Source organism: Epinephelus fuscoguttatus, linkage group LG1, assembly GCF_011397635.1.
Source record: "Epinephelus fuscoguttatus linkage group LG1, E.fuscoguttatus.final_Chr_v1".
Lineage (NCBI taxonomy): Eukaryota > Metazoa > Chordata > Actinopteri > Perciformes > Serranidae > Epinephelus > Epinephelus fuscoguttatus.
The window spans coordinates 52,451,147-52,471,539 of NC_064752.1; the positions used below are offsets into that span (position 1 = coordinate 52,451,147).

Here is a 20,393-nt window from a genome sequence, read left to right on the forward strand (position 1 = left end):
CTAAATTCTTACTTGCCCTGCCTAAGAGGTTCTTTTTCTGGCTGTGTGGTGCATATTTTCGCTCATGACTCATATCTTACGTTAGTAGAGACGCTCAGCCAATGGAGGCAGCAGCACATAAAAAAGCAGCACACTGCAACTGGCCCCTCCGAGGACAGAAACAGGAGAGGAAATACATGATTACAGGCCTGGAGTTAAGATATTTTTAGGGCAAGGCCACTTTGGCCATGGATAAATACAAAATTTATTGGGGCATCACGGAACAAAATGTGGGTCACCAAGGCCAAAACCAATGGCGCAATAACAATATGTGCTAACTACACTGAAGGAAGACAAAACAATATATGTGTTGAAAAACAGTACTGAGTTTATTAAAACTGGGTGTGTATGACTATATCTCGTTTCTTGTTGTTTTGATTCATGTCCCTTATTTTTTAAGTCTTTGAAATCTCTTTATTCTGTTGTTATCTCCTAGTTATTAAGAAATTATTATTAGAAGAAGATTCCTTATTGTCCTTTCTCAGCACATTACAAAGATTTGACCTCTGCATTTGACCCATCCTACTGTATACACTAGGAGCAGTGGGCAGCCGCAGTGCAACGTCCGGGGACCAACCAGTTCTTTTGCCAATGCCAGTGGTCAGGGTCACTGACAGGAGTATTCACCTAACATAGCCTACGTATCTTATAATTATATATGTCTCTATGTATATTTATACATAAATCCCCAATATTTAATTTGCCTTTAAAAAAATCCTCTTCCTTCATTTAATTTGACAGTGTTTATTGTATTGTATTATATGTATTAATTCTCTACAGGATCTTGTATGTTCTTTAATGTGTGTTCAATTTATTAAAAGAAAAAAACAAAACAAAAAATGTTTTAGTGAAACCTGCAGCAAAGTGAGCCCTCTTCCTCAGAGAGGATCCTTGCTTCCCAGTTTGTTCCTGGCGACAGAGCAGAGTGAACCGTCTTTCTTTTCAGAGGATCTTTGTCCCATGAGAGCAGGCAGCTGTTCTCCGTGTCCGCATTTAAAACAACTTTCGCTGGCGGTTTGACAGTCACTAGAAGCACATTATGACCCTTTGTAAAAGTTTCTGTGTGGTACCTGTGTTGTACATGAGCTAACGTTGGCGGGTAAGGACTGAGAGGCTGTCTGGTATGTGTGTGTGTCCGAGTCAGTGCTGCTTGCCCGATCGGGCATGTCTGCGCAGGGTCTGCTGGCCCGCCGGCTATTTTTACTTGCCCCGGGCATTTGGGCAACCGTGAATGTCGGACCCTGCAACCTCATAAAAATTAAAACCTCTTCTGTGACAGAAAGACAAAACAGGAGAATTAAATGCGGACTGTTAAATATCAGGTCTCTATCGTCTAAAGCAGTGTTGGTAAACAAATTAATATCAGATAATCATATTGATTTACTCAGTCTCACATGGCTGTATCAAGATGAATACGTTAGTCTAAATGAGTCCACTCCTCCTAGTCATAATAATACCCACATACCCTGAGGCAGCAGCCGAGGAGGGGGAGTTGCAGCCATTTTTAACTCTAGCATGTTAATCAGCCCTAAACCTCAACTAGATTATAATTCATTTGAAAGCCTCGTTCTTAGTCTTTTACATCCAACCTGGAAAACCTTGCAGCCACTTTTATTTGTTATAGTGTACCGTGCTCCTGGCCCGTATTCTGAATTTGTATCTGAATTCACACGGTTTTTATCCAGTTTAGTTCTTAAATCAGATATTTTAACATTCATGTCGATGTTGATAATGACTCCCTGGCTACCGCGTTTATCTCATTATTAGACTCCATTGGCTTCAGTCAGGGTGTACATGAACCCACTCATTGTTTTAACCATACCCTCGATCCAGTTCTGAAGTATGGAATTGAAATCGATAACTTAACAGTCTTTCCACAGAATCCCTCACTATCGGATCATTATCTGATTACTTTTGATTTCTTTTTACTCGATTACACGCCACTCAGCAACAGTTACTATACTAGATGTTTATCAGATAATGCTGTCGCAAAATTTAAGGAAATGTTTACTCTTAAATTCAATACCAAGTTCTTCAGTAACAGAGGTTTCCCGTACCGACATTAACCTCTCCCGAATTGATCATTTTGTTGATAGCGCCGTAGGCTCGCTGCGAACACTCGACTCTGTAGATCCTCTTAAAAAGAAGTTAACAAAGCAAAGAAAGTTCGCTCCTTGGTATAACTCTCAAACCCTTAACTTAAAACAAATATCGCGAAAATCTGAAAGGAATTGGCGATTAACCAAACTGGAAGAATCTCGTTTAATCTGGACAGACAGTCTCAAAACTTATAAGAGGGGCCTCTGCAATGCCAGAGCAAACTATTACTCAGCATTAATAGAAGAAAACAAGAATAACCCCAGGTTTCTTTTCAGCACTGTAGCCAGGCTGACTGAGAGTCAAAGCTCGATTGAGCCTTGTATTCCTTTAGCCCTTAGCAGTAATGATTTTATGAGCTTTTTTAATGACAAAATTCTAACTATTAGAGGCAAAATTCATGACCTCCTGTCCTCAGATAGTACCTATCTAACCTCAAACACAGCTGTAAGACCTAATATATATTTAGATTGCTTCTCCCCAATTTCTCTTCAAAAATTGACCGCAGTGATTTCTTCATCTAAATCATCAACGTGTCTCTTAGACCCCATCCCAACTAGGCTACTTAAGGAGGTCTTTCCTTTAGTTAACACTCATATATTAGATATGATCAATATATCCTGATTAACGGGCTATGTACCACATTCTTTTAAGGTAGCTGTAATTAAACCTCTACTAAAAAAGCCCACCCTGGATCCAGAGATGTTAGCCAACTATAGACCAATATCTAATCTTCCCTTTCTGTCAAAGATCCTTGAGAAAGTAGTCGCAGACCAGCTGTGTGATTTTCTCCATGATAATAATTTATTTGAGGAATTTCAGTCTCAGTGCATCATAGCACTGAGACAGCACTAGTTAAAATTACAAATGACCTTCTGATCGCTTCAGACAAAGGACTCGTCTCTGTACTTGTTTTATTAGATCTTAGTGCATTGTTATGCGGATGATACACAGTTGTATTTATCAATGAAGCCAGAAGAAAGTAATCAATTAACTAAACTCCATAACTGCCTTAAAGACAAAAAAAAACCTGGATGAGCACCAATTTCCTGATGTTAAATTCAGACAAAACTGAAGTTACTGTTCTTGGCCCCAAACAACTCAGAGACTCTTTATCTGATGACATAGTTTCTCTAGATGGCATTGCTCTGGCCTCTACCACTACCGTAAGAAACCTCAGAGTAACATTTGATCAAGAATTGCCTTTTAATTCTCATTTAAAACAAACCCCACGGACTGCATTTTTTCATCTGCGTAATATTGCGAAAGTTAGGCCTATCCTGACCCGAAAAGATGCAGAAAATTGGTCCACGCTTTTGTAACCTCAAGGCTGGATTACTGTAACTCTCTATTATCAGGTAGCTCTAGTAAGTCCTTAAAAACTCTCCAGCTAATTCAGAATGCAGCAGCATGTGTACTGACAGGAACTAAGAAACGAGATCATATTTCTCCTGTTTTAGCTTCTCTGCACTGGCTCCCTGTAAAATCCAGAATTGAATTTAAAATCCTACTGTTCACTTATAAAGCTCTAAATGGTCAAGCTCCGTCATATCTTAGAGAGCTCATAGTGCCTTAGTATCCCATCAGAACACTGCGCTCTGAGAACGCAGGGTTACTTGTGGTCCCTAAGGTCTCCAAAAGTAGATCAGGAGCCAGAGCCTTCAGCTATCAGGCTCCTCTCCTGTGGAATCATCTTCCTGTTATGGTCCGGGAGGCAGACACCGTCTCCACATTTAAGACTAGACTTAAGACTTTCCTCTTTGATAAAGCTTATAGTTAGGGCTGGCTCAGGCTTGCCCTGTACCAGCCCCTAGTTAGGCTGACTTAGGCCTAGTCTGCCGGAGGACCCCCCTATAATACACTGGGCACCTTCTCTCCTTCTCTCTCTCTCTCTCTCTCTCTCTCTCTCTCTCTCTCTCGTATCCTATTACTGCATCTTGCTAACTCGGCCATTCTGGATGTCACTAACTTGGCTTCTTCTCCGGAGCCTTTGTGCTCCACTGTCTCTCAGATTAACACATATCAGTGCCTGGATAGCGTGACGTGTGTGGTTGTGCTGCTGCCGTGGTCCTGCCAGATGCCTCCTGCTGCTGCTGCCATCATTAGTCATTAGTCATACTTCTACTGTTATTATACACATACGATTATTGTCACACATGTATACTGCCAGATATATACTTTCAACATATTGTACCACAGAAGCCAGAACTACAACTATAATATTATTACTTTCATTATTGTTGTTGTAAGCTACTGTCATTACCGTTTGTCCTGCATCTCTCTCTCTCTCTCTCTCTCTCTCTCTCTTTCTCTGTCTCATTGTGTCATACGGATTACTGTTAATTTATTATGCTGATCTGTTCTGTACGACATCTATTGCACGTCTGTCCGTCCTGGAAGAGGGATCCCTCCTCAGTTGCTCTTCCTGAGGTTTCTACCATTTTTTTCTCCCGATAAAGGGTTTTTTGGGGGAGTTTTTCCTTATCTGCTGTGAAGGTCCAAAGGACAGAGGGATGTTGTATGCTGTGAGGCAAATTGTGATTTGTGATATTGGGCTTTATAAATAAAATTGATTGATTGATTGAAGTGGAACGGTGAGGTTACAGGGAGTAGAAATAAAGAAGGTGGAGGATTTTAAGTACTTAGGGTCAACAGTCCAGAGCAACAGAGAGTGTGGAAAAGAGGTGAAGAAACATGTGCAAGCATGTTCGAACGGATGGAGAAAATGTCAGGTATGATGTGTGATAGAACAGTACCAGCAAGTTTAAAAGGAAAGGCATACAAGACGGTGGTGAGACCAGCGATGTTGTTGCCATCCAGAGCAACTATATCTTTAGACAGAGAGAGTCTCTGAGGTGTTTATGGCCAAGAACAATAGCTTCAGTTTTATATGAATTAAACATAAGGAAATTGGAGCTTATCCAGGTTTTTATGTCTTTAAGTCATGTTTGAAGTTTAGTTACTTGATTGGTTTCTTCTGGCTTTATTGATAGGTATAATTGTGTAATAAGAAAAAATAAGAATAAGAATAACTTAATTCATCCCCAAGGGGAAATTCAATTATCTGTCCGCTCATCTATTATATGTCAAAGAATTATAAAGCCTGATGGCTGTTGGTATATAGGATCTTCTGTATCTCTCTGTCCTGCATCGAAGAGAGAGGAGCTGTCCACCACAGTTTTTTGGTCCACAAGGTGTTGTGGAGTGGATGATCTGAGTTGTTCATGATGGCCTTGAACATCTTCAGTGTGCATCTCTCCACTACCTCCTCCAGTGTGTCCAACCTGACTCCAATCACAGAGCCAGCTCTTTTGACTTATTTGTCCAGCCGCCTTGCATCTTTGTGTCTGATGCTTCCTCCCCAGCAGACTGCAGCATAAAACAACACACTTGCCACCACAGACTGATAAAACATATGCAGCATCTTACAACAGATGTCGAGAGATCTGAGCTTCCTCGAGAAAAAGAGGCAGCTCTGCCCCTTTTTGTAGAGAGCTTCTGTGTTTAGGGACTAGTCCAACTTATTATCCAGGTGTACACCTAGATACTTATAGCTTGACACCACCTCAATGTCCACCCCACAGGTATTCACTGACTGAAGAGGAGGCTTGGACCTGCGGAAATCTATGATCATTTCCTTGGTCTTTGAGGTGTTCAGGAGGAGACAGTTCTTGTGACTCCAGTCACTGAAGGCTTTTATCAGGTCCCTATATTCAGACTCCTGCCCATTCCTGACACACGCCACAATAGCAGTGTCGTCCGAGTATTTCTGGATGTGGCAGGACTCAGAGTTGTATTTGAAGTCCGCCGTGTACAGTGTGAACAGGAATGGAGCCAGGACAGTCCCTTGTGGAGCCCCCGTGCTGCTCATTAATGTCCCAGAAACACAGTTCCCCCACCTGACATACTGTGGCCTTCCTGTCAGGTAATCTGTGATCCAGGAGATAAAGGAAGGATCCACTGCCATCTCTATGAGCTTGTCTTTGAGTATGTTGGGTTGCATGGTGTTGAATGCGTTTGAAAAATCAAAGAACATGATTCTCACATAAGCGCCAGGTTCCTCCAGATGAGCGGACAGCATCGTTCACTCACATGTGTTGTTTGTATGCAAACTGCAGGGGGTCGAGTTCGTCTTTGACCTCAAATCTCAGTAGGCGTAGAATCAGCCGCTCCAAGGTCTTCATGATGTGCAAAGTGAGGGCTACTGGTCTGAAGTCATTAAGTTCAGCTGGACATGTCATTTTTGGTACCGGCACAACACAGGAAATCTTCCACAGTGCCGGCACCCGCCCCAACTGTAGACTGAGGTTGAAGATCTTACTCTTATCTGTACTATAACCAGGGCCATCGCAACCAGACAGGCAAACTGGGCAATTGCCTAGGGCCCTGAGCTGGAAGGGGGCCCCCAGAGATGGCTGACATTGGTCCATATCAATGACAATATGATGGAACCCCTATAGACACTGCAACAACGACAACACGTTGGAATCCCCCCTAATGGGGCCCCCTACTAGCTGCTGCTTGCGAGTGGCTAAGTAGGGTGACCAGCATTTCTGTCTCTTTTCACGTATCACGCAAATTGAGACCATGTCCCACATGATTGATTGCCACCCGCGCTAGCATTGTTGGAGTACCGTAGTACTACGGTACCTCACGGTACCACTACTGTGGGATAAGTTCAAAGTCCAATCGCAAGAGGGTGAGTGTCCATGCGCCGTCCAATAACGGCGCGCGCTGGCCACCTGGCACTCAATATGCTGCTTTCATAACGTGCATTTTTACATAGATTTGAGCACTTATGGTGGCTTCACCACACCTAACTAATAGTCCTGCAATTTTGTCTTTGTATGGATTCATGTCAGCATCATTTCCGGTAGCGCTCACAATTCTTAGATGGGGGAAATGAGCAGCTGATCCCCTCACAAAGCCAGCTTCAACTGGAAAGCTCCTATGCTGTCAAAATAATGTGTGACAACTTTGTTACGGCCTTGAATCATTTTGTTCAGAATATTCAAGTGCTCTGTAATATCCACCATAAATGCAAGGTGCCGCAGCCATACAGTAAGTAAGTAAAAGTAAGTAAATTTTATTTATAAAATAAAATTTAGTGCCAGAGCATTTTTCAGCTCTGGCACTGGTTTTCCTTTTCGCTCCATAAATTGTCCAATTTCCTCTCGTAAATCAAAGACACACATCTGCATGGCTCCTCTGCTTAACCACCCTACTTCGGTGTGGTACGGCAGGCCATGGGTAATGTGTTTATCAGTAAGAAAGCTGTCAAACTGACTGAAACTTCCTGGTGCAAAATACAAAAGTCCAAAGTCTGTGCCCTCTTTTTGCAGCCTGTACTTTTCCTCTGTATTTTGTCACAACACCTGCCTTTATACCAATCTTTGATGTTGCACTGTCTTTAGCCAAGCTGACAGCATGGGCATCGATCCCGACCCTGTCCCTGTCCAGCACTCTAACGAGAGAGTTAAAAATGTCATTCCCTGTTGTGGTGTCATTGGCACCAACTTAAGGAACTCCTCGATGTCAGACTCTCATCAACACCACAAATGACTATGGCCAGTTGAGCAACATCGGTTATGTCCATGCTCTCATCAACTGCAACTGTGAATGTAACAAATAACTTAACTTTGTCCTTAATTTGACTGTCAAAATCTCCAGCAAGATCGGAAATCCTTTCTCCAACAGAATTTCTTGTCAGACTGATGTAAGCAAAAGCCTGGTGCTTGTCCGGGCACACGATTTCTATCACCTTCAGCATGCATGTCTTCACAAACTTGCCCTCGGAGTAGGGCTTTGATGCTGATGCTATTTTGTTAGCAATAAGGTAGCTAGCTTTTACAGCTGTATAACTGATCTCTCGGCTACAACTAAGAGCAGACTGCTGTTTCCTCAAACCTGCCAGCATTTAATTAATCTTCTCTGTTCTCAGTTGTCTTTGCAAGTTCTAGTATTTTTCGCTATAATCAATCTGATAGCGTTGTCGAAAATTATATTCCTTGAGCACTGAAAGGTGCTGCGAACACACCAAGCACACTGGCTTCCCATTTACCTCTGTGAATAAATACAAATTGGTCCACTTTTCTTGGAAAATCCGACACTCTATGTCCACTTTTCTACTTTTTGATGAAGACATTTTTCACCGGCGGCTCCTGCATGTAACGTTTGTCAGTGCTTGACTGTGTTGTCACGTGACACACAGATCCACAACAGATATCCAACTTAGGGTTTACCACCTTTATTAGGACAGTCGACAGATAAAGGAATAGCAGTGCATTTTATTGTGTCAAATGTGGCACTCAGATCTAAGAAACCAAGTACAGAGAAAAGTCATTTGTCTGAAGCAATTAGAAGATCATTTGTAATTTTACTAGTGCTGTCTTTGTGCTATGATGCACTCTAAATCCTGACTGAAATACCTAGAAATAAATTACTGTCGTGGAGAAAGTCACACAGCTGGTTTGCGACTACTTTCTCAAGGATCTTTGAGAGAAAGGGAAGATTAGATATGGGTTCATAGCTGGCTAACACCTCTGGATGCTGGGTGGGCTTTTTTAGAAGAGGTTTCATTACAGCTACCAAGACTGTGGTCCATAGCCTGTTAGTAAGGACATATCGATCATGTCTAATACAGAAGTGTTAATTAAAGGTAAGGCTTCTTTAAATAGCCTAGTTGGGATGGGGTCTAAGAGACACGTTGATGATTTAGATGAAGAAATCATTGAGGTCAGTTGTTGAAGGGTAATCAGAGAGAAGCAAACCAAATATATATCAGGTCTTACAGCTGTGTTTAAGTTCCCTGTGTTTGAAGGCAGATTGGTACTGTCTAAGAGCATGAGGTCATGAATTTTGCCTCTAACATTTAGAATTTTGTCATTAAAAAAGCTCATGAAATCACTACTGCTGAGGGCTAAAGGAATACAAGGCTCAATAGAGCTGGGACTCTGTCAACCTGGCTACAATGCTGAAAAGAAACCTGGGGTTGTTCTTGTTTTCTTCTAGTAATGTTGAATAATAGTTCACTCTGGCATTGCGGATGGCTGTCCTGTACATTTTAAGACTGTCCTCCCAGACTAAATGAAATTCTTCCAGATTTATTAAACGCCAATTCCTTTCAAGTTTTTGTGATAGTTGTTTTAATAGTCAGGTTTGGGAGTTGTATCATGGAGCTGACTTCCTTTGTTTCGCTAACTTTGTTTTAAGAGGTGCTACAGAGTTGAGTGTTGTCTGCAGCGAGCCAGCAGCAAAATCAACAAGATAATCAATTTGGGAGAGTTTAAAGTCAGTACGGGAAACCTCTGTTACATGGTATTAAATTTAATGTCAATGGAATAATTTCCCTAAATTTTGCTACATCCCTTTTAGATAAACATCAAGTATAGAAGCTTTTGTTGAGTGGCGTGTAATCGAGTAGCAAGAAATCAAATGTTATTAAGAAATGTCTGATAAAGAGGTATTCTGTGGAAAGACTATTAAGTTTTCAATTTCAATTCCATTCGTCAGAACAAGATTAAGGGTGTGGTTAAAACAGTGAGTGGGTTTACGTACACACTGACTGAAGCCAATGAAGTCTAATAATAAGATAAAGGCAGTAGTGAGATGCTGAAAAAGCTTTTGATCGTCTGGAGTGGCCTTTCTTATTCAAAGTTTTAGAAAAATGTAATCTCCCAACCAAGACGATAAATTTTGTAAAATTATTATATAAAAATGTTACAGCTAAGATTTACACTGACAATTTACTCCCTGGAGAAATCAAATTAGAGAGGGGTACTAGACAGGGTTGCCCACTGTCTCCACTCACTAGAGAGATCCAAAGGTAACAGTTGTCACCATAGGTAAACAACAGTATAAACTTAATTTATTTGCAGATGATCTTTAGGTGTATTTAACGGGCATCAAAAAATCTATTCCTTTTTTGTTGAGAATTATTTCTGAATATTCAGGTTATAAAATTAATATGGAGAAAACAGAAATAATAGCAGTAGGGAAACAAAAAGACAGATCACAGGATTTACATAATTCAAGTGGACAACTTCTATTAAATACTTAGGATGTCTAATGAGTGAAAATAAGCAACAGATATATAGACAAAATTTTGTTACATTATTGAATAAAATGAGATCTGACATGACTAAGACCAATTCATTTAAAAATGACATGGCTTCCAAAATTCTTATTCCTGTTTTCAACAGTGCCAGTTGCCCCTCCAAAAACATTCTTTAAAAAAAGCATATTCTATTATTACCCACTTTGGTAACACTTTACTTGAAGGTATCTACATTAGGGTGACATGACCAGTGTTGGGCAGTAGCGTCACTACAGTAGCGGACATTTGTAGTTTAACTACATTTCTCAGTAGCTTGGTGGTGGCGTCGCTGTTTTCTGAATCAAGTAACTTCTCAGTAGTTAAGCTCTTTTATTGATCACTTAGCGCAGTAGCGTCCACACAAGCTACATTTCCAAAATCATTTCTGAAGCTCAAACGAGGCGGGGATTTCTGTTATGGACTGAAATAAAACTACCACACAGAGTCACTTCCGCATGAACCTGGCGGGGTACAGCCCTCCATTCCGAAACACCGCCGTTCTGAACGACCCCCACCCCGAAACTGATTTTCAAGTCCATATCAAGTTTCCTGCATCAAACACTGCCGCCTGCTCTCCGGCCGCACTCGCACAATTCTGAAATTCGTTGAACAACAAAAGCTTGAAATGAACGTTCAACTCATTGTTTTTTATTAAAAATATGTCACTGTCTTCATTTATTATGTATAATTTTGCTAGCAGCAAACACATTTAAAAGGAGACGCTTATCAAGTCTTTATACGCGCGCCGTCCGTGGTGCTGAAATCCCCGCTGTAGCCACCGCTCTCTGCTGACAGCAGACCAGGGGAGAAAAAAAAGACATTTCTTTGCTCTGTGCTTTCAGAAAATAACCAAGGTTAGGGTAAGAAAGACCAACGGTCTGTACAGCAGTCCCACTGTGTTTGCCAGGGCATATCAGGCTGTGTGATTCTGCACAAAAAATGGTTTAATGCACTGGAGCAATTTCATACAATTTCGGACATTTAACGTGATAAACTAATTTCAATTCAACATGATCATTTGCTTAGAGGATTCAGCTGAAGCATAATGAGTGTTATATGTCATTAAGATGAAGTATTTGCTTGTTTTGTGGTTAATTATGCACATAATCTATTTGACCCCATCATGAATGGGATTTTTATTCGTTCCTGCAGACAGAGGCAAAAGGATTAATGCGCAGCCTCCGTTTCCTTTGTGTCCGTCTCGTTCATTCAAACTTTGTAAACATGGTTGGGATTTGTAGGGGACATGTATCTGCTCACTATAAAATGTGTTTACTAAAATGTGTTTACTAGCCTCATTTCTAGTCAAAACAAATCTCTTTACACTTGTTTCAAGCAAATTTTCACTTGAAATAAGTATAAAAAAAAAATTTTTTTCTACTTATTTCAAGTGAAAATTTTCCTGAAACAAGTGAAAATTGTCTATAAACAAGTTACTTTTTAGGTGATGAGTCTTATTTCAATTGTAATGAGATTTGTTTTGACAGAAATAAATATTCTTGGTAAGATTTTGAGTTTTAGCAGTGTACATACACATACATACACGCATGTACGTTTTTGACCATATTGTGACTGTTTGAAGCAGGTCTTCATTCTTGCTGTTGTGGTTTGAGTCGTGTTGGGAGTTAGTGCAACTCACTGTTCAATAAACAATTGAACTTTTTTACCTGCCTAACTGTTTGACTGACTTGGCACGAAGTTCGTTCAATTTAGTAAAAAGCTTGGATGTAGTTGCACTAGTTACTTTCATTCAGCTGTAGCTTAGCTTGCTACATTTCTGAGGGTGATAGCTTTGATGTAGTGAAGCTTCATTTAATATTAGAGTAACTAGTAGATTAGCTCACTACACTTTCCAAGTAGCTTGCCCAACACTGGACATGACACTGTCATAACTATGAGCTGACACTGTCATGAACTTGTCATAAACATTATGTACATAATGTATGTCTTAACGTTTATGACTGCTGCCATTAAGTGTCATTCGGTTTTTGTAATGACAAGTTGACATTGTTTGGATTGTCTTGATTATGACAACTTGACATTAAATTTGTTTGGGATGTCCTCATTATGACAACTTGACATTAACTAGGATGACATTATCAGAAGATATCTTTCTCATAACAACTTGGCATTGACAAAAAAATGCACCTCTTTTTGTGTTTATGACAAGGTGACATAATGATTATTTTAATTAGATGTCCAAGGTTACAGACTGATTATAACAGTTGGTCAGATAGATGTCTGGCAGGATACGACACAAAACTGGCTGTCGTGACCAATGTTGGGGGTAACACGTTACAAAGTAAAGTAACAAAGTAATGCCTTACTGTAATCAGATTACATTTGTCTGTAATGCAGTAAGGTAATGCATTACTGTTGATAACTTGCAGGATATGACAAAAAACTGGCTGTCATGACCAGTGTTGGGGTAACACATTACAAAGTAAAGTTACAAAGTAATGCCTTACTGTAATGAGATTACATTTGTCTGTAATGCAGTGATGTAATGCATTACTGTTGATAACTTCAGTAATTGCATTACATATGCTAATCAAAAAATGATCTTGTTACTTGCATTACTTTAAATTATTAAACTATCTGCATAACAGGAGGACAGAAAAACAAGCCAAACGTTCCCTTTCATGCGTGCTTACGCAACACTCGTCTGACCTCACTCACGTGACCTGACTGTGACTCTGGCTGGAGTTCATGAAGGAGGAGACAGAGCGAAAAATGGCAGAGCCACTTAAGACGTCTTTTGAAGACAGCAAAGATGCTCTCCTTGCAGCTGTCACACTGCCAAAGTTTAAAGTGCTGTGGCTGAAAGACAGTGTCGGGCAGTAACGCCTTATTAGTAACGCGTTTTGGCACTAACTAATACTAATGTAACGCGATAGTTTTTAAATTGAGTAACTCAGTTACCATTACCAAACGGTGCGTTACTCCGTTATTTTTGGCCAGGTTTTAAAACGGCGCGCAGCATGCAGTATTCCTTCACAAACTGAAGTTCCCTTTCACTGGGTGGCAGTAGCTCAGTCCATAGGGACTTGGGTTGGGAACCGGAGGGTCACCTGTTCGAGTCCCCATCCGGACCAAATATGGAACGTGGACTGGTGGCTGGAGAGGCTCCTGGGCACTGCCGAAGTGCCCTTGAGCAAGGCAACGAACCCTCCAACCGCTCGGGGCGCCTGACAAAGGCAGCCCCCTCACTCTGACATCTCTCCACTTTGTGCATGTATAGGTCCTGTTTGTGCATGTGTGTGTCTTTCGGACCTGTGTGTTAATGACAAAAAGAGTGAAAAAAAATTGAATTTCCCCTCAAGGGGATAAATAAAAAAATAAATAAAATAAAAATAAAACATTTTAGCCCTAAGCAATAAAAGATAGTCAAGTCAGATCGAGGTATATGAACAGTTCTTACCAGAGCATATTAGTGAAACACGTCTCTCACCATCTCTGCAGTCACTGTCAACCTGCTGGCCTCACCACAGTGCTGTAACACTTCTGTAGATTTTTAGTCCCAGTAACATTATATCCAGTGACGTGATATCCACTATTATCCCGAGGAAGCTTTTGTTGTGGACAGAACTGCTGCGGTGGGTGACACACTGAATATCATCATGTAGCTCTTCGAATGTTCTCTTTCGCTCATTTTCCATATTTGTCTCCAAGTACCGTAGTTGTAAAATGTTTAGCTGCCTGACAGCGAGTGACCTGCAGGGCTGAGTTTCCCAAAACATGATCCTTCTTAGTAACGCTGTCTTCTTTGTGGCTTAGAAAAACTACATTGCCAAAAAGAAAAGCACCTAGCGCCCTCTAGCGTCCCCACTTAGTCATCTACAGCCAGGACGTACTCAGAGTATAGATGACACTAGTGCGCGTCCGTCAAGTTCATGGCAAGCCAAGACGAGAGCCCTAAGTTTTTTTGGGGGGGGAGTAACTAAAAGTTACTTTTCTCAGTAACACATTACTTTGGTTTAAGTTACTTTTTAATGAAGTAACTAGTAACAGTAACTGGTTACTATTTTTCAGTAACTAGGACAACACTGCTGAAAGAAGAGGAGAGGAGAGATGCTTTAAGGACAGTGCTAACCGAATGCCTTACCTCCCCCCACGATGAGCAGGATGTACGTACACCAAGGATCCCCACCTATTATGACCCCGACTATTTGAAGTCGGGGTCAGAGATGGAGATTCTGAACCGTTTCCCCACAATAAAGACTATATGTACGAAATTCAACACAGCGACACCCTCTAGTGCACCAGTGGAGAGGCTCTTTAGCCTGGACAGACTTGTGCTGACTCCGAGGAGGAACAGGTTGTCTGTCAAACAATTTGAGAGACTCCTCCTCATGAGGTATAACCACTTCTTTGACAACCATGTCCTGTAAGATGGAAAATGTGCTGTAAAGCCCTAGTTTGGTGAGTGAGCAACAGTGAGTTGAGTGTGTTTGGTCTGTTAAATGCACAGTTCAAATTACATTTCAAATGCAATGTTGTGTTCCTTTGAAGTCTCATCATCGTCTGATATGATGATGAAGGCCAGTACCAGAGCAAATGGACCAGGTGACTGGCTGCTAGGCGACCTCCCAGAAGATATTTCATTTGCATTTTGGTTATTTGTGTTATTTAGCCTGGACAGGTAATCAACTCATTCAGCTAGTTTTCAGCTAGCCTGTGGGCTTGAAAAACCTCTGCACACACACATCAAGCTAGCTTAGCTTGATGGCTGTACAACATCTATTGCACGTCTGTCCGTCCTAGAGAGGGATCCCTCCTCAATTGCTCTTCCTGAGGTTTCTACCGTTTTTTTTCCCCCTTAAAGGGTTTTTTGGGGGGAGTTTTTCCTTATCCGCTGTGAGGGTCCGAAGGACAGAGGGTTGTCGTATGCTGTAAAGCCCTGTGAGAGAAATTGTGATTTGTGATATTGAGCTTTATAAATAAAATTGATTGACTGATTGAATTGAAGCCATGACAGGTCTAGTTTCAGAGAGCACTTTGAAGGCCCAGTGTATAAAATTATTTTTATGTTTGTTTCTTTGCTTGCTTTTTTTCTTTTTTTTTTACTGTAGATAGTTAATAAATGAGTCATACTCAGAGAATACAATACTACTAAAAAGTAAAACCAATAATAATTAAAGCTGCAAGCAGCTGTGATCAGGTCCTTGCTCCCCCATGCAACCGAGGGGGCCTGAGGCACGTGGGGACTGTGGCGCGAAGCAAGAAGGGAGAAAAAACCTGGCAGGAGCGAAAAAATGCAATGTTTTGTTCATCCACCAGGGGCACTGGGGGGTGTAACTAAATGTGTGCAGGTCTGTGGATATTCTCATTTATCCAGGTCAATTCCATTTTGGCAACAATTAAATCGTAGGCAACTGGACTTTGATTTTGTCTAGAAGACGTTTCGCCTCTTATCCAAGCGGCTTCATCAGTTCTCAAAGCATCAGTCTCACTAGTCCTCACTAGTCTGACAAACAGTGGAGTAAGACTCAGGTTTTTAACCTCTGTGGAGGTGTACACCCACCACCCTCATAAGACAATACTTGAAACGGGCGTGTTGGTGAACCCAAATGCAGTACCAGGCTCGCAGGAATAGTTGGTAATGACTTTTATTAGCACCACAGCAAACAGGGAATGCAGCAGGCAGAATAAACACAGGATAAAGTTCGTTCTTCGGGCAAGTTGCCCTAACACAGTCTCTGAAGCACAGATAAGGGGGAGAGAAGCGGCTGGGCTCAGTCACGGAACCGAGGGGAAGCTCCAGAGCCCCCGGTTCCACACAGTTCAAAACTCTTTCACAGAGAGGAGAAGAGATGTAGCTTACGGCAGCCGAAGGTGGCGAGGCAGGCGCTCCGTAGGCTGAAACGCCGGCTGATCGAGCTGAGAAGCCGACGAGGAGTGAGCTGAGGCGAGGTCGGGAGCCGGTGTGGGGGTCGTAGCCAGAAGAGCCGTCAGCGAAGGCAGAAGCACCGTTGAGGAGCAGGCAGGAGAGTTGACGAGGCCGGGCGGAGGAGTCGAGACCAGACGAGCAGGCAGAAACCAGAGACGCTGAAGCAAAGCACGAGGTCGGGGACAGAAGGCAGGTGAGTTTACCGGGAGGCAGACGAGGAGAGCAGGTCGGGGACAGGCAGAGTTGGCACCGGGAGATCAGGCAGGAGAAGAACGCTGGAGAGTCTCGCATAATGCAGAAGAACAATCTGGCAGTGAGTGAAGGTGCTGGAGTGGCTTATATGCAGGCCTGATTGCAATGAGCTGCAGCTGTGAGGCAGGTGAGCAGAGTGGCCTGATGAAGTGGGCGTGGCTGGCAGGTACAGTGGAGCAGAGGGAGGGAGAGTGGAAAACTACTGCAGCAGTGTTGCAGGAGAGGACTGAGAGACAGGGATTGTGACAATACTTCGTTAGTGGAGTTTCACTGGACCATTGTTTGGGTCAGGTGAGTCACACTAGTGAACGACAGTCGTTAGGAGTGAGTGGGGCCACTGGTGAGCAACAGTCGTTAGGCATAATGTGTGGTTACCAGTGAACGACTGTCGTTGTGTTTCTTTGAGCCACTTGAGGTTAGTTTCGGGCAGTCTTTGTTGTTCAATCTCTTAGGTACAGCAGCAAGGGCCGCATTGTAAATGGGGGATAGGTGGTGTCTCAGGCCACCTCCCCTATTTATAGACGGCTTCTCTATTTTAACGTAGATGGATTCTTTCACCCCTCTTTCGAACCATCTGTCCTCTCTGTCCAAGATTTTCACATTGCTGTCCTCAAAGGAGTGAGCCTTCTCCTTTAGATGTAAATAAACAGCAGAAACTGGACCTGAGGAGTTTGCCCTTCTGTGTTGAGCCATGCGCTTGTTTAATGGTTGTTTGGTTTCACCAACGTATGAGTCCTTGCATTCTTCACTGCATTGGACAGCATATACCAAGTTGCTTTTTTGAGTGTGTGGTACCCTGTCTTTGGGGTGTACCAGTTTTTGCCTGAGTGTGTTACTTGGTTTGAAACACACAGGAATTTGATTTTCAACCAACATCAAATTCCTGTTTGTCAGACTAGTGAGGACTAGTCAGACCGATGCGTTGAGAACTGATGAAGCTGCTTGGATAAGAGGCGAAACGTCTTCTAGACAAAATCAAAGCCCAGTTGCCTACGATTTAATTGTTGCCAAAATAAATGTGTGCAGGTGTGTCCAGGGGCGGACCCTCATCACACATGTGAAGTTTCGAGCAAATCTGACAATGTCAATGTATAATAGGGCATTTCCTGTTTCCACAAGGGGGCGGCATGAGCAAGATTGCCTACGAGCATATAGAGGCGTTGAGGGTGGGGCTCTTATCATGTACAGAAATTTTGAAGCAGTTTGGATGAAGTATGTGGGAGAGAGAGCTGCTTCAATATGCATGGTGAGGCATCAAATATGGTGGTGCCATGGAGGCCACGCCCCTTGACATCGAGAAAAGCTTCCAATAACTTTTGATCAGCATGGTCTCTGGATGATCTGTAAAAAAAATTTGAAATCAATTGGATGAAATCCCTAGGTCTAGTTCGTTAAAATCCAACATGTGGAAATCACGCCAAAATGACAAGTCAAAATCAAAATGGCCGACTTCCTGTTTGGAGTAGACCATTGGTGCCAGAGACTTTTATGTGCGTCTGGGCAACTTACACATATGTACACATTTTCACCTTCCCACTCCAAAAAAAACCCTATGGGGAGGGTTTTTTTAAAATTTCAAGGGGGTGCTATAGAGGCATTTTGTCCCCCCCCCCACGGGCGACGCCCCTATCAGATGCAAGAGCTCGCCATTCTTGACCTGTGTATCAATTTTCATGAGGATATGAGGTCGGTGAAGCCATCAAAAAGCCAAACGCATTTGATGGCGAGGGCGGCGCCATAGCGGCCAGGCCCCTTGACATAGACAAAAGCTTTTAATAACTTTTGATCAGCATCGTCTCAGGGTGATCTGTACCAAATCTGAAGTTGATTGGACAAAATCTGTAGGAGTAGTTCGTCAAAATCCAAGGTGTCGAAATCACAAAATGACCACCAAAATGAAAAGTTTAAATAAAAATGGCCAACTTCCTGTTTAGAGTAGACCATTGGTGGCAGAGAATTTTTTGTGTGTCTGGGCAACATACACATATGGACCAATTTTCATCTTCCTACTCCAAAAAAACCCCTATGGGGAGGGGTTCTTGAAAATTTTAAGGGGGCGCTATAGACGCATTTAGTCCCCCCCATGGGCGATGCCCCTATCAGATGTAATAGCTCGCCATTCTTGACCTGTGTATCAATTTTCATGAGGATATGAGATCACTGAAGCCATCAAAATGCCAAACGTATTTCGTGGCGAGGGATCAATAGTCGCCATGCTGCCACATGGACACCATTAGATGTAGCTTCACAGCGTTCATAAGGTAGCTTCACCAACTTGTTCTGCATGCTTTAGAAGTTGAATGAAGTTGATGCAGTCAAGTTTGTGTCATCAGTACATGTTAATGTAAAGACTGGTCACTTCCTGTTACCACCAGGGGCACTATGAGTAAGGTGGGATATTAATATATCTGGCCGTTCAAGGCGGAGCCATCATCATGTCAAGCAAGTTTGAACGAAAAGTCGCTAAACTTTGTCACGCCCTAGCGGCCACGCCCCTTGACAAAGAGAAAAGCTTTTAATAACTTTTGATCAGTATGTTCTCAGGATGATCTGTACCAAATTTGAAGTTGATTGGACAAAATCCGTAGGAGGAGTTCGTTCAAACATGTCAAAAATTCAAATCAAAATGGCTGACTTCCTGTTGGGTTTATGGCATGGGTCCAAGAGGACTGTTTGTGCGTCTTGACATGTTCTATGGGCCTACCAATTTTCATGCGTGTAGGTGAAACTCCAAGGCGGGGCTCGAGGCACAAAATTTTCTAGGGGGCGCTATGTCGCCATTTGACCCCGTCCACATACAAAACTGCCGAAATATCAAATTTTTCGCCAGACCAAACGCATGTGCCAATTTCGGTGAGTTTTTGAAATTGGAAAAGGGGCCAAAGTGGAGATTACATGTTTGTAATAATAATAAAAATTAAAGCTGCAAGCAGCGATGAACGAGCCCTCGCAGTACACGCGCGTCGGGGCATGCTGCCGTCAGGGGGGCGTGCACTTAGAAGTCTTGTCAGCTGTAACAAATAAAAAAATAAACGTTATCTCTTACTTACATTTCCAGTATACAGGTAGGCACCCAACCCACGTATGTATTTTTCCAAAAAGTAGAAGCTGAATACATGCCCAATAGTTCAAAGTCTTCTGACTCTTTAAAAGTTGACATGGTGTCTCTAGCTCAAAGTATGAGGGACAAGAAGTTGAAAGTCGATGAGTTTTGAAGAGGATTTGAAGATTTTCCCATTTACTTCCATTCACACTAATTAGACTGGCACCAGAGCACCACCTATTAGCCAATTTGCACTGAATTTTGCACAAACCGTCATCGGGCCATGGAACACAATTAGCAAAAGTGTTGTCGTAATCGGACTGTCTTTGGTAAAGATATGAAAGACTGTCTGTTGTGAACACAATGTGGAGGAATTTGTTGTTTTATATTCTGGGCGTTTTTTGGACTATCAAAATTCTTTTGATAACTTTTTGTCAGGAGCGCTGACAGATGCTACATGCAAAGTTTGGTGCAAATCGGTCAAATCGCCTAGGAGGAGTTCCAAAAAAGTACGTCTTTCATTACCGCGAAAGCAGCCATGGCTTACACCACACAATTCAGCTGAATTCAGAGAAAAATAGAAGGTTTAACAATGTGCAACATATTATGTGGGAGTTATTAGCCAAAAATGCTTTTGCATTGAAAATAGCGCCACCTGCTGGTCATTTTTGATGTGTGAGTTACAGGGGCGAGTCTATACCACCCCTATCAATTTTATTTCCATGAGTGTTATGCTGTTGGCACAGTGCCAAATCTTAAATTAGATGGCCACCAGAGCGCCACTTAGTGGCAAATTGGTAAGTCCTTCATCAGATATCCTCAGGAGGGCATTGACAATAATTATACCAAGTTTCATGTTAATCCGCCCAACCAATGTTGAGATATAAAATACTTCAATTTAAAGAGCGCCACCTTGTGATCATCACCTGAAATTTTGCACAGAGCCTCAGGGGCTCATGGGGAAGTGGGAATCTGAG

At 42.2% G+C, this 20,393-nt stretch overlaps 1 protein-coding gene across 1 annotated transcript in view; it reads right to left on the bottom strand.

The window, feature by feature from the left end:
• The window catches only part of LOC125886092 (dihydropyridine-sensitive L-type skeletal muscle calcium channel subunit alpha-1-like), a 542,543-nt gene that overhangs the window by 308,422 nt on the left and 213,728 nt on the right, over positions 1 to 20,393 (bottom strand). The window lies entirely within an intron of this gene.